The 10627-nt window shown below is 39.4% G+C and overlaps 1 pseudogene; it reads left to right on the forward strand.

Annotated features, from left to right (window-relative positions):
* The first annotated feature begins 9749 nt into the window (after nt 1-9749).
* On the forward strand, nt 9750-10420 carry LOC100660952 (ras-related C3 botulinum toxin substrate 1-like; annotated as a pseudogene).
* Nucleotides 10421-10627: the final 207 nt, after the last annotated feature.

Genomic DNA, 10627 nt, shown 5'->3' on the forward strand with positions numbered 1-10627 from the left:
TGTACAATGAATGAGAAAGATCAAAGAAGAATTGATGACTTTGAATTATGATGTTGTCAAAGAATATTGACTATACCACATACTGCCAGAAGAACAAACAGGTCTATGTTGGAAGAAATACAGGCAGAATGCTCATTAGAAGCATTGGACGTGTTATCAGGAGGGACCAGTCCCTGGAGGACATCATGCTTGGTAAAGTAGAGGGTTAGCAAAAAAGATAAAGACCCTCGATGAGATGGACTGACACTGTGGCTGCAACAATGGACTCAAGCACGGCAATGATTGTCAGGATGGCGCAGGGCCGGGCAGTGTTTCGTTCTATTACATACAGCCTTGATATGAGTTGAAACCAACTCAACAGCACCTAACAACAACAGCAACAAACATAACCCTAAATGCTATGTACTGCCCCCTGTATCTCTTTGCAGGTAGCACAATTACCAGATACAAAGGAGTAAGTTAAAATTCTAGGGCTTGAAAAAGCCTTTCAGGAAAACTCCTTTTTGAATCAGTGTTATTTGAAACACTTTGCCAAACATCCAGGAAATCATGAAGGGTCTATCAGTATCTACCTGCCAATGCAGTAAGTAGTCAGAGGAAGCTTCCCTCTGGAGTAATGGGTGACTGCTGACCTATACTCTAGTAAGAAAGCCCAATGCAGCAAAGTTTAAAAAGGGAATGATATCAATAAGACTGTGCATGTGTCTTGGAGGAGGAAGGAAAAGAAAGAAGTAGAAAAAAATAACTAGACACTTACTATGCTTTATAACCTGCAAAATATTTTTACATACAATGTTTCCTTTATTCTTCTAACAACCCAAGGAAATATTTAAGTTGGTTTATGATGAGAAGTATTAGTAGAGCAAGTGTTGTTAAATAAAAATGAATGCTTATGTGTAGCTTTAAAAGTGTGTTTCTCAAGTTGGGGTCCATGGATCCTGGGGATCAAGTAACAATCTTTGGCATTCTCAATTTCTCTACAAAAGCTTAATTTTTTTTTTGTTTTGTGTTTTCAACGATAATGTCAAAAATTCAACATTTGTAAATTCTGGATTATGTGGATAAGGAACTTATAAATGAGCACAAATGTGAGATTTCACAATCTCATTGGCATTGAGTAATTCTTCTTGATATTCATGAGCTAATGATAAAGAATTGAGAAAAGGACATCATGGTTGGTAAAGTAGAGGGTTAGGAAAAATGAGGAAAACCCTCAATGAAATGTTTACCACAACAATGGACTCAAACATAACCAAGATCATGAAGATGGCATAGGAGTGGGCAATGTTTCATTCTGATGTACATAAGGCCACCATGAGTATCTCAGTTATCTAGTGCTGCTGTAACAGAAATACCACCAGTGGATAGCTTTAACAAACAGAAGTTTATTCTCTCAGAGTTTAAGAGGCTAGAAGTCTAAATTCAGGGCACCAGCTCCAGGGGAAGGCTTTCTCTCTTTGTTGGCTCTAAGGGAAGGCCTTTGTCATAAGTCTTCCCCTGGTCTAGGAGATTCTCAGCACAAGGGTCCCAGGCCCAAAGGACGAGCTCTGCTCCCAGGGCTTCTTTCTTAGTGGTAAGAAGTCCCTCTCTTCTTTCCTCAATTCTCTCTTTTCTATCTCAAAAAAGATTGACTCAAGATATAACCTGTAAATTGAGTCCTGCCTCATTAACATAACTACCTCTAATCCTGTCTCTTTAACGTCAAAGAGGTTAGGATATAAAACATATAAAATAATCATATCAGATCACAAAATGGTGGGCAATCACACAATACTGGGAATTGACATACATTTTTAGGGGACACAATGCAATCTATAAGAATGAGTCAGAGCTAACTTGATGGCAATGAACAACAGCGACCACTCTTGGTAAGTATATGATGTGTTCATACCATGGGAGGACCAAAAGACATCCAAACGAAATTTGTTCAGCAGTGCCTCTAGAGAAAATGCTAGTAAATGCAGGCCACATATAAATATCCTGTGCCAGAGCAGTCAGCACCGCAATCATTTTACTAAGGTGATTTATTTCAGAAAAAATCTGCCACATTAAGTAAAGATGTTATTTTGAATTGAATTTTTTGAAAGATTTCTCAAATTTAATTTGAAACTTTACCTTTGTTTTAAGTTTATGCAAGAATTATAAGCATGAAAAATGTACATTAGTTTTAATGGTGAATTTTTATATTATTATATAGTTATTTTATATTTATTGTATAATTATTTTATATTTTCAATTATTTTACTGTAATATCATGTAGGTAAATACTGGAGGTCAACAAGTTTGAAAAACCCTGTTTTTGAAAAAGAAATATTATTCAAAATTTGTCAGTAAATTTAAAAATATTTTTTTAATTATTTGTGATGATCTATAAGAGTTCATTGAAAGAATTTAGTGAACACTTTTTAAAGTGAGCAATTAGTTTGAACACAAACCATCCCCAGGTGATTTTGTCTACTTTTCTGTGTTTAGACTGTCATATAACTAGATTTTGCTGACATGGGCCTGTCAACATAGTGAAATCAGTGAACAGAGGGTTCAGAGAAAGAACGAGAGTCAAATCTGTAGCAAAACGCCCATGACATTCTGCAAAAGCTCAATATACCATCAGCCTGTAAGTTAAAAAACCACATTGAAATCCAATAGCAAGATATGGAGAAACAGAAAAACTTAGCCCTGGTGACTGGCTCTGTCACTCTTCATGATTTCCTCTGTGACTCTGAATAATGAATGTTCTTAATATTGTTCTGCCTCTAGTTTTTCTTCCCAGTTACAAAATGGGTTCAAAATGGGGTGGGGGTGATAGGGGCCACAAGAATACTGTTTTATAAAGTGTTTTGTGAAACACAGATACACAGTATTCCCAGGCATGGAGATTTTACAAAGTGTATAATTTATCAGTCTTTGAAAATTATTTGTATATCATACCTTGCCATTTTCTTCCTTTTTTATTTTATCTATGACCGCTTTACTGCACTTATGTGAAATGGTGGAATAGAATGAATAGCTTTCTACTGTGGGGTGAGTTTGATCTCTTATGAAAAAGAATAGCATGGTACCAGATAAGTTTCTTCTCCTTTCCCCCCAGGACAAGATGTCAGAGGAAGGGCATGCCAGCTATCAGTTCCTAACTTCAGTCTGAAAAAAAAAAAATTAAAAGGAGAAACTTGATAGAAAAAAAAGAAATGAGTGTGGATGACTTCCATAATCAAAAACTTTAAAAAGATTTAATTTGGTTTAATAAAAATTGTGCATATTATTACAATTGCTCTGTGGCCTGGGTTCTCTTTGCTTTTTGTTTAGAAACAAATAAAAATAGCTGAATTATTAATGTGAAGTAAATTGGTTACTATGCGCTTAGAGTCCTGTTTTTAATTCACACATACATCTGTATTAACATCTTAATGGTGCTTTACAATGGATATTGCCATAGTTGGAATGGCATCTAAGGAACCATTTAAAGGATAATGTTTGTTGTAGAGACACATTTGAAGAAGTGGATGGTGTTGCTGGGTATAGGAAAGAATGGTCTGAGTAAAATCACAAAATACACTTGCAAAGTCAGGGGGCACAGTTCACAAGATGGCCCTCACTACTGACGCCAACTGCAAGTTGGGAGTACCCAAGACTACCCTCAGGTTTGATAATTCCCTAGAAGTACACATGGAACTCACTGGGAGCTGTTGTACTCACGGTTAGCATTTATTACAGGGAAAGGAAACAGATTAAAACGAGCCAAGGAAAAAGACAAATGGGGCAGAGTCCAAGAGAGTTCCAAACACAGAGCTTCCAATTGTCTTCTCCCCATGGATTCATAGACAGAATTCACATTTCCTGGAAACAATGCGTGACAATATGCATGTAGTATTGAAACCAGGGACTCATCCAAACATTGGTGTCCAGGGTTTTTATTGGGGAGATATGGTTGACGCCCACGTGGCTGACCTCTAGTCTCCAGCCCCTCCAGAGGTAGAGCTGATACCATAGGACTGACCTTCATCTCCAGCCCCTCCAGAGGTAAATATCGTGTAACCCAAAGTGCCTAGGTAAACAAAGACACTCTTCCTAGAGTTTACCTCCCAGGAGATGAGGGCAAAGGCCAGACCTCTCTTACAGTGAGGTTAAATACATAGGCCTCCCCCTGGCCTTTAGCCAAGGCTTTCTTACAGTAAAATGATCATATTTGAGCATCTACATTTGGTGTAGCATTCATATGACAGATATAGTAATATTATCAGTATGAATACACCTAACATTTGAAGAAGCAAATGTAGATTAAGGACAGATTTAAATAAACTAATCATTCCATAAAGCCATTACAAACATGTTCACATTTTCGTATGAATTTGGTTACTCAGTTTTTCCCTTGATCTACCACTATTTGTACATTCTGATAAACTTGCATAGAACTATTTATCACAAAAATTCATTCCTTTATCTTTTCTCATCTGTCATGTGTATTTACCACTTCTCTACCTTGGAAGGGATGTTGGGCTCACCCACTGTGCTGGTCCAGATTGCTGGGAGCAATACTAATCTAATAAGTGCCTCCCTCTCCACTTCCATTCATATAGGGTTAAGTTACGTAGATAACCAGCTCGTGGATTATCTCAACTACTAAGTGATATAGCTGCATTTACTGTCAACCCTAATATTGCCAGATGGGATTAAGGCACAATTTACTCCATCACGCCCTTAGGAACTCTGACATAAAAGTTTAAAGGTATAGTTACAATTTCTTGCTTAGGGATCATCCCTGTTTCTGCCACCCACATTCGTAACCCTGGTCCTGGGATAACTATTGCAGGAAGAAAGAAACTTGAGTCAATGAAGGAAAAAACTGTATAATCATATCAGCATTGTTCTCCTCCCCCCCTTCTCCAGGTCCTCTATAAAATCAGAGAAATCTATCAAAAAAAAAAAAAAATGGGGACTCTACCTTAGCCTCCTTCATATTGAGTGTGAGCACATGCTCATGAAGGTTTGTGAGCCAACACTTCATGCCTTTATCTCTCTCCATTTTAGACGACAAATGTTTCAATTGCTCATTTCAATTCTAATCTCTATGAAACCAATACTCTGAGAATGATATGCAACGTGATATGTCATATGATGTTAATATGACATCTCTTTACCCATCATTGGAAATCATGGGCTGTAAAGTGTGGTCCTTGGTTTGAAGAACTGTAACTAGGTGGTCCATATTGGTACAGCATCTTCTGTTCCTGTCCTTTTGTAGTATTTTGAGCATTTGTATCTACTATAGGATATGAAAAGCCCAGTCCAGAGTTAGTGTCTACCCCTGTCGGGACCCATTTATAGACTTCCAAGACTACCAGCATTTGTACAATATAATTGACATGTCAGCTATGGGCGTGACCATTTCCCCAGGGACTCATCCTCATAGCCATGTGTCGTGTCTGTCATTTTTGTTGGTAGAGAGAACCGTTCTTGTTGGCATTTTGTGCCTCAGAGGGTGCAAGAGGAATATGTCTAGATTCAGAACATCCCTTCATTCCTGCAGTATTCCCATGTCCATTCATTTCATGGAGGCAAGTGTCCACTTCAAGTGAGCACACCAATTCCAATCACCCTCCAATTATTGACAGGGGTTCTTCTGATGTGCATCAACATATCCTACTTTAATGTGCCCCTTAAATTCCCATAGTGATTTCCATAGGGCCATGCCCCATACAGGCATATCTTTAATACTCTAGTTTTCTATCGCCCACTTACCTGACCATATGGCCAAGCCATTGGCCACTGCCCGTGAGTCAGAAAAACCCGAACACAGGGGCCTTTGTTATTGTTCAATTCTTCCATCTCTGTAAGAAATGCAGATGGAAACTCTATGGGGCAGTTCTACTCTGTTCTATAGGGTCGCTATGGGTCAACTCAACGGCAGTGGGTTTTGGGTTGGGTAAGAAACACAGCATGCAACACCACTCATTGAGTTGATTTGTTATTACCGTCTTCATTCAGTCTTTCCATCCACCAGTCCAGACAATACAAATACTGTGAACTCTTTGGACATAGAAATGGGTTAATTGCTAAGTGTGGACAACTCTTATAAATTTGACTTGTATTTTGTCTTAATCAACAAACCATTTCTTCTATAATGGGGAGAACAGCCCCAGCCTGGCTTGACCAGATCTCACACTGTACTATCTTTGTACAGGCAGCCCCTGAGTTACAAACAAGATTCATTCCTAAATATGTCTTTAAGTCTGACTTGCAGGTAAGTCAGAACAGTTGCCTATGGTTCTTATTTAGCCTCACTTTAGTGCAAGAAAAGGCTCAAAGCCTCTTCAACAAATTAAAAACTGCACATGCAGCAAGTGAAAGTGATTGTGATGAAGAATTCTTGGGAGTAGAGGTTGGTTCAATCATTTCAAAGTGAGGACAAATTTACATAACATTAAAGGGCAAGTACGAGTTGTTCATTCGTAAGTCAGATGTTCGTAACTCAGGGACTGTCTGTACTCTCATTTGCTACAGTTATATAGGTTTCCTATTTCACTTTACTCCCTTCCAAGTCTAGCTGGATGACAGAATTAAGTTTATGACCATAAAACAAAAGCCAAACTGCAAAATACTTTACAAGGGTTTTCCTATGATATGGATTTTCTGACCTTCTACTTACAGAGAAACTATTCACTTCAACCCTTTTTAGTGAATCTCGTTTTCACAAAGCCACATTTTTATTAAAACAGCAAACAATAATATGTCTTGGTAATTTATAAAATGCTGTCATGATCCCCAAAACATATTTGATATTAACAAAAACTGGTATTTCCTGACTCAGAGACGTTTCCAAAATCAGATGAGGAAGTATCTGTTCATAATATTTTATGTTTATATAAGATATGACAGTTGTCGAAACACTTTCACAATGTTTATCTTATTTGACTCCACAGAGGACATTCCTTGGATGCCTACCCAGCATCCATTTTTCTTGTTCATGGCCCTGATTTCCATTTGGTTCTGGGACATCCACTCCATTCCCTACCTCAGAACTGGAGCCTGTGACCTGGGTTAAGCCAATCAGCTCATTTCATTTGTACAACCAGAACGAATTTTAGGGCTTTTTTGGGCAATATTGGATGTCTTAGTTATCTAGTGCTGCTATAACAGAAATACCACAAATGGATGGTTTAACAAAGAGAAATTTATTCTCTCACAGCCTAGGAGGCTAGAAGCCCAAATTCAGCATGCCAGCTCCAGGGCTTTTTCTCTCTGTTGGTTCTGGGGGAAGGTCCGTATCATCAATCTTTCCCACTCAAGGGGTTTCTCAGCACAGGAACCCTGGGTCCAAACGACGTGCTATTCTCCTAGCTCTTGTTTCTTGGTGGGATGAGGTCCCCCTGTCTCTCTGCTTGCTTCTCTTTTATATCTCAAAAGAGATTGACTTAAACCAAAACCTAATCTTGTAGATTGAGTCCTGCCTCATCACATGACTGCTGCTAATCCTGCCTCATTAACATCATAGAGGTAGGATTTACTACACATAGGAAAATCACATCAGATGACAAAATGGTGGACAATCTCACAATACCGGAAATCATGGCCTAGCCAAGTTGACACATGTTTTTGGGAGACACAATCCAATCCATGACATTGGGAAAAACAATTTTCTGCTGGCCACGACAAAGGAAGCATGAACCAAGTCCCAGGAACTGCGGGTAACCATCTCACTACCATGAGGAGAGCTGTCCTAAGGATGAAGTTGACGTTGCAGAGCACAGGGGAAGGTCCAAAGAAATTAGCACTCTGATGACTTTATTGAGCTGCTGGAACAAGCCTTATCTGAAGCAATACTATTCCTGAGCCTTTCAGCTAAATGGGCTGACATTTCTGTTGTTGAAGCCATTACTACTCAAGGGTGATCTGTGGGCCGGCAGCAGCAATAGCACATGGGAGCTTGTCAGAAATGCAGAACTGGGGCCACAATGCAGACTCCAGACCCAGGATCTGCACTTTAACAAAATCCCCCATGTCAGTGTATGCACAATGACCTTTGAGAAGAACTGGCCAAGCCTCCCAGAGTCAGCTTTTCCTTAAAATTGCATCCTGAATCAGACCACCAAAACATCCCTGTGTGTAGTTCAGAAAAATGTTAGTACTTCCCTTTAGAGATAAAGAGACTGAAATTCAAAGAGTGTTCATGTTATGCCAAAGATCACATAAGTTTAGGAGAGGCAGAAGCAGCAGTATCATCCTGATTCCAAGTCCCTCACCTGCCCACTGTAATTCCCTCCTCTAACAGGCCATAAAGGACATCACGTTTGGTAAAGCAGATGGCCAATAAAAATGAGGAAAACCTCAATGAGATGAATTGACACAATAACCACAATAGTGGACTCAAACATACCAATGATCATGAAGATGGTGCAGGACCGGTCAATGCTTCATCCTGTTAGACATAAAGTCGCCATGAGTTGTAGCTGGCTCAATGGCAACTAACAACAACAAATGTGCTATAGAGGCCTAATCAACAGTTTCTGTGGGCCTTGAAGCCAGGGTCAATGGCTACCTGTTCAGCAACCTTGTATTAGTCTGTATTTAAAGAGCCTGTGGGTTTTAAAGACATCCTTCTTTCCCTGTGTTTCTAATCATGGAAAACTCCTTAATCTAGGTAATTTATTTAATGAGTAGCTCCAAATATTGGTTCCCAGCTACCGGCAGTTTAATACAAAAATTACAGGCTAGCTTAATTGCACTTAACCAAGTAAGTCCAGTGAACAATTTCCTCTCATTATTTCTCACTGAAGCATGCACCCTGGCACAAGGCTCTCTTTATTAATAAAAGGAAGAAACAAGTGCCGAAAAATCTCCGTGCTCCTTAATGTTTTAAGATCCTTACCTGGTTCTAAAATCCAGCTAATGGGATTAGGAAATATTACTATGTACAACAGAATCATTTCAGAGAAAGGCTTTCCCACCGAAACTTCTCAATGGGTAGGCTAAAATGGCATGAAACACTTCAAGATATGTGCAGTAAATTGCTGTAAGGCCTAATACAGTTTTTGTGCACAAGTGTCCCTCAACAAATGCTTGTTGCTTGAATGAAATAAATTTCATTTTTGAGTTTATAGTTTACAAGGTACTTTGCCTTTCTTTTTTTTCCATTTAATCTTAATTTATGTCTTTGCAATAGTCATAGCAGGTAGGCATTATTATTTTCATTTCATAGATGTTAAAACTAAGGTTCAGAAAGGATAAAAAGCACTTACCCAGAGTCACAGATTTACTGCTGATGGAAGTGAGGTTCACATCCTGGTCCTGTGACTATAGTTCTAGGTCCTTTTGCTACCTTGTGGTGAATCCTTCTTTCACAAAAGGCATTCTAGTGGGCCTTATACTCAAACTGCTGCTTATAACTGGAGCTACTAGGGCCAGCCTGAGGCACACAAGCCCACAGCCCTTTTCAAGCAAACCATTTTAGAAGTAAGTCTTGGGTTAATGGAGTAATTGTGTTACACTGGGTAAATCATGGTAGACCAAATAATCTTCCACTATTTCCATCCCTCTCAAATTCTGTCATTGTACCTTTGTTTCTTGTAGGCATGAGAGATGTTCTGGCCTTAAAGAATTACCATTAAAATGCAGACATGTCGAGTTTTCCTCCAGCTTTGGATGGTGGCTTCTACTGGGCTTCGGCTTCCAACCCACTGAGGGCAAAGTAGCATGGACTGTGGACACACCCAAGGCCTCTGAGTCTGAACCCATCTGTGCAGTGAGCAACCCAGATGCAGGCCATCACATGTGCAGTGGTGGGACAGAGCTACAGGTAAAACATGCCTATTGACCAGCTACACGATTGATGCATTTCCTAGAGAATATATCCCCACTGTCTTTGAAAACTATTCTGCCAATGTTATGGTAAACGGAAAAGCAGTGAATCTGGGTTTATGGGATACAGATGGACAAAAAGATTATGACAGATTGCACCCACTATCCTATCTGCAAACAGATGTATTCTTAATCTGCTTTGCCCTGCGAGTGCTTCACCATTTGAAAATGTCCACGCAAAGTAGCATCCTGAAGTGCAACACCATTGTGTGAACACTCCTACAATCCTACTGGGAACCAACCCTGATCTGAGAGATGAAAAGACACAATTTGAAACTGAAGGAGAAGCAGCTGGCTCCTATCACCTATCCAACACGGTTTAGCTCTGACTGTGAAATACATGGAATTCTCTGCTTTCACACAGCAAGGCCTCAAGATAATGTTAGATGAAGCAACTAGAGTAGTTCTCTCCAACCCTGTCAAGAGGGAGAGAAAATGTCTGCTGTTGGAAATGCCAGAGACCCTAATTCCCTCCCCTGTCAAACTTGGAACCTTTATAGGCTTTGTTCAGAAATGGTGGAAACTCCATAACCAATGCCAAGTTTGTTACAGGTTAGGCTTTCCATAAGACCATTTTGACCCAAGCGGTAATTTCGAGGTTTTGTCTGTTTAAAGTGTAAGAGTTTGAAATTTCACATTATGTTAAAATTTAGTCTGAAAATGGCAATCCTTCTTAAAGCCTTATTTTTCAAAAGCCCCTATTGCTCAGATCAAGCGTTACCAAAATACCCTCTGAACCAAGCTGCATTGTTGTGCTAGGAACAAGAAACGCTGA

The sequence above is a fragment of the Loxodonta africana genome, chromosome 11, assembly GCF_030014295.1.
Source record: "Loxodonta africana isolate mLoxAfr1 chromosome 11, mLoxAfr1.hap2, whole genome shotgun sequence".
NCBI classification, from domain to species: domain Eukaryota; kingdom Metazoa; phylum Chordata; class Mammalia; order Proboscidea; family Elephantidae; genus Loxodonta; species Loxodonta africana.